The sequence below is a fragment of the Malus sylvestris genome, chromosome 10 (genome assembly GCF_916048215.2).
Source record: "Malus sylvestris chromosome 10, drMalSylv7.2, whole genome shotgun sequence".
Lineage (NCBI taxonomy): Eukaryota > Viridiplantae > Streptophyta > Magnoliopsida > Rosales > Rosaceae > Malus > Malus sylvestris.
In genome coordinates, this window is record NC_062269.1 from 29,521,996 (window position 1) to 29,527,113 (window position 5,118).

A 5,118-nucleotide genomic window follows, 5' to 3' on the forward strand; every position below is an offset into this window, starting at 1 on the left:
TCAATGACTTGACACAAGTTTAGATGATTTAACAGTTATTGACAACAGTTCACATACAGTAGTATAGTCCTCCTCTATAACAAACGCGTAGATTTTATTTGGTCAGGTAACTCAATACCTTGCAGTTTAATCTATCCAGATCATTCTCAATGACTTGATACCAGTTAGATATGATTTAACAATTATTGATTGGAATGAATTTTTCATCGAAGAAATAAGAGATCTTGTGTATGCTTATAAATAGTTCAACTAATTTTTTATATTGTCAATTGATTTTAGGATGACCTCACTTTCTTTATGGTATTAGATTGAGAAAGTTGTTCCATGTTTGAACCCCAACGTGCTCCACATCTTCTAATTTCCGTTGTCCACGAATTAGACTTGAAAATTCATCTCATATGAGGAGTCATGTTGAGAGTATGAATTCCAAAAAAAATTGTCGATTAATTTTATGGTGAAATCTCAAAATTTTCAACAATACTATACAAATGAAGCATTGTAAAACAATTAATAGAAAAAAGTTCAAAGTACAAGCCTAACATCCTTATACCATGTTAATATGGAAGAAGTTGAACGAAGTGGGTGAAGATACAAAGAGAGTAAGAAAGCAGGCAGAGAGGAAAAAGGTAATTGTATTACAGTAGGAAATATTAATACACCACTACGTACAAGCGTATATCCTGTTCTACTAACAAATCTGAAAAATCATAACAATCATTCTACTAACAAATCTGAAAAATCATAACAATCATCAAATTACGAGTGTCATAATCTTGACCCTAGCACCTACCTGGACTTTCCACAACTGTGATTTCTGGCTCCAATTTATATCCAGTTTAATTCAATTTCTTTCAGTCTAGTTTCATATATTAGCTAGGAAAGCTGGCACCTTTTTTCCAACAAAAAGAAATTTATCCAATTTAACTTTGTTAGAAAAATTTCCATGGGGAGGCTGGATTGTTTGATCTTGAAAGGCACTTCGCCTTCTATGGAGCTTATCACAGCAACCCAGTTAACGTTTTGCTGCACACTTTCTTAGTGTCGCCATTAGTCTTCACTGTTGCTGTTCTTCTCCACTTCACACCTTCTCTCTATGATTGCCCGTCTTGGTTAAACGATCACGGTTTCGAATTGAATGTAGGGTTGGTTTTGACTTTGATGTATGCTATCTTTTGTTTCAAATTCGACAAGCAAGCTGGGTCCTTGGCAGCTTTTCTATTGTTTCTCACCTGGGTTGGAGCCAGTGTTCTTGCTAGTGGGCTAGGGTTTGCTAAGTCATGGAAGCTTGTTATTGCCGTTCAGGCTTTCTGCTGGCCTGCACTGCTCATAGGCCATGGCGTTTTTGAGAAAAGATTACCAGGTCTTGCAGAGAGCTTTTTTAAAGGATTTCTGATGGAGCCGTACTTTGTGTTGCTTGAGTTTCTTCAATCAGCCTTTGGCTATGAACCCTATCCAGGGTTTAATAAAAGCGTGAAAGAAAAGACGAAGCTGATATCAAAGCGTGGAAGGTGATCAAGAATCAAAAGAAACTCTCCTAATTAGCCTAATTAAATGCAGTGATTGTTTGGGATAAAACTTGAACTATGGGTTAAAAAGAGGTTAGCCCAAAAGAAAGCCCAAAAGGAGGTTCAGAAGAAGGAAAAGTCCAAGGCCCAGCCGAAGCCCAGAAGAAAGAAGGGGCTTGTTTCCCGACCAAGTGCAGATCATTCAAACCACCTGCTCACCTACCTAGAGGTCAAGTGGTGTAGACTAGTCAGCTAATCAGCCCAAAAGTACTTTACGATGGCAGTACAAGTAAAAAGTTGATGAGTCACTACCCTTCAGATGCATTCGGGCAAAAAACAACACTGCAGGCAGCCAAGCCAAATCGTCTATAAAAGGAGGAAGGAAAATCAGAGACGGGGACACTCAATCAAACAAACAAATACAAGCACAAACTCTGCTCAAACCAGATTTGCCTTCACCCAGCTGTAGTCAGCCCCCAGTGTTCATCCCTTTCGGGATCAACCTTCACCAGAAATCCTTTGTAAAAGCTCTGCTACCCTGTTTAAATCTTGCTGTAGTATCGATTCCCTCATAATAAACTCATCTTCCAATCTCCCCTTTTAGCATTCGAACTCTTTGTAAATCACAAAGAGAGGAAGTTGCAAGATGATCAGCCTTGCCCGACAAGGTGAAACCTTGCCCGACCTCCTTTGTTTTTTGTCTTTCATTCATATATCTAGTAATATGATGTATGTTTCCATCTGCATCTAAGTTATTGCTAGCCAGTTTATGATTAAAAGACTTCTAAGTTCTAACCATTCGGGCAGACAAGATTGATCAATTAAAAGTCCTTGGTCTCAAGGCATAAAAAGAACCTTATGTGGACTTAACCCATCCACGACATTCCTTGATAACAAGAAGTCCAAAGTTACTTGGGGGGCAAGTAATTGGCTTATTCTCTAGTTTTACTTATGTTATATCATAATTTCCATAGAACGCTTGAGTATAGAATTAACTCTGATAGAAAGCCTCAAGGCCTATACCTAAGGCCTGACAAAGGCACCTATTTTAATTCATTCTGCTTTGCGGGCTCGGGCAATTAAAGTATAATGAGTGTGATACTTCTACAACAATGAAACAACCAAGATGTGTTCAAGTATTCGGTTAGTTTTGACGGGAAGCCTCAAGGTCTACACCTAAGGCCCCACAAAGGCACATTTCATAACTAACTGGGTCTCTCGAGCATATATATATACAATAAACTTAACGTCGGTTTTACATCTGTCATGCTAAAGATGGCAGTGACACGCCTGTGTACTTAAAGTTAATTCTGATTGTGAGCCTCAAGGCCTACACCTAAGGCCCACAAAGGCACCTTTCAGAATTAACTCTGTCCTTCTCTTACAGCCCGCCAATAAGCAGAAGCCCGACAGACGATATCAACCGGCGCCAACCTCTCAGGGAGCTGTGTGCTCGTTGGCCAGGAAATGTCCTCACTGGATATTCCTCTAGACGAATAGTGATGAATTTATTTTTTGGTCAAGTATATCGAATTTGCACCAAATATGCTTTATGAACTTTATGAATGTACTCTCTTGGTGTTAATATGTTTCAATCTATTAGAATTTTAATGTATCCTGCCAGATATTGCACGGTTTCTTGGGATGTTTGCTTTCAATTTAAAATGGAAAATGCAGGGATACTAGGCCTGGCAAACGGGTCGTGTCTGTCGTGTTCGTGTCATTTTCGTGTAACACCTGTTATCTTAACGGGTCGGGTCGTGTCGTGTCACACCTATTATCTTAACAAGTTCTTAACAGGTCGGGTCACTTTACCCAACGGGTAAGGTGACCCGACCCGTTATAACCAGTTATGACCCGTTAAGAAAAATATATTTTTTTCTTAAATTTGCACATACCACACTTTGCCACATAAATATTACTTCAAAACATTAAAACACATAATTTAATATATATATATATATATATAATTATATAATTATATAATTATTTTAGTTTTTAGGGGTATAAAATTGTTAAATTAATGTATATAATTATTATAGTTTATTCATACTCATTAAGTATAACATAAGATTTTTTGGTATCCACTAGTGTAATTTTTTAAATTGAAGATCGAATTCATTCATTGTATTCATATAGGATCAAGGAGTGTAGCTATAAAAAATCATCAAAATCGGAGTTAAAATAACCGTTAAATCATGATTTTTCTTTTTATAACCGTCGAAAAGTTTTTTCCCGTTACTTGATCTCTGAATGTTTGTTTTTTGCAATTTTTGGCATATACGATCTCGAAGTATATACAAACATGTTTGACGGTTAGATCGTTGAAACTAGTTTCGTAGAATGCGTATTCCATCAAAACAATAAATTCACTAACACTTAAGAGTTTATTCATACTTTCATTAAGTATAACATAAGATTTTGTGGTATCCACTAGTGTAAATATTTTAAATTGAATTCATTGTATTCATATAGGGTCAAGGAGTGTAGCTGTAAAGAATAATCAAAATCGGAGTTAAAATAACCGTTAAATTGTGATTTTTCTTTTTATAACCGTCCAAAATTTTGTCTCATTACTTAATCTCTAAATGTTTGTTTTTTGCAATTTTTGGTGTATGCGATCTTGAAGTATATAGAAACATGTTTGGCGGTTGGATCGTTGAAACTAGTTTCATAGACTGCGTATCCCATCAAAACAATAGATTCACTAACACTTAAAGAGTTTATTCATACTTTCATTAAGTATAACATAAGATTTTGTGGTATCCACTAGTGTAAATATTTTAAATTGAAGATCGAATTCATGCATTGTATTCATATAGGATCAAGGAGTGTAGCTGTAAAGAATCATCAAATCAGAGTTAAAATAACCGTTAAATCGTGATTTTTCTTTTTATAACTGTCGAAAGGTTTTGTCCCGTTACTTGATCTCTGAATGTTTGTTTTTTTGCAATTTTTGGCGTATGCGATTTCGAAGTATATACAAACATGTTGGACGGTTGGATCGTTGAAACTAGTTTTGTAGAATGCGTATCCCATCAAAATAATAGATTCACTAACATTTAAGAGTTTATTCATACTTTCATTAAGTATAACATAAGATTTTGTGGTATCCACTAGTGTAAATATTTTAAATTGAAGATCGAATTCATTCATTGTATTCATATAAGGTTAAGGAGTGTAGATGTAAAAAATCATCAAAATCGGAGTTAAAATAACCGTTAAATCGTGATTTTTCGTTTTATAACCGTCAAAAAGTTTTGTTCGGTTACTTAATCTCTGAATGTTTGTTTTTTGTAATTTTTGGTGTATGCAATCTCGAAGTATATACAAACATGTTTGACGGTTGGATCGTTGAAACTAATTTCGTAGAATGCGTATCCCATCAAAACAATAGATTCACTAACACTTAAGAGTTTATTCATACTACTAGTGTAAATATTTTAAATTGAAGATCGAATTCATTCATTATATTCATATAGGGTCAAGGAGTGTAGCTGTAAAAAATCATAAAAATCAGAGTTAAAATAACAGTTAAATCGTGATTTTTCGTTTTATAACCGTTGAAAAGTTTTGTTCGGTTACTTGATCTATGAATGTTTGTTTTTTTTTT

The 5,118-nt window shown here is 35.2% G+C and overlaps 1 pseudogene; it reads left to right on the forward strand.

Moving 5' to 3' along the window:
* The first annotated feature begins 551 nt into the window (after positions 1 to 551).
* On the forward strand, positions 552 to 2,455 carry LOC126584435 (2-hydroxy-palmitic acid dioxygenase mpo1-like; annotated as a pseudogene).
* The last annotated feature ends 2,663 nt before the right edge of the window (positions 2,456 to 5,118 follow it).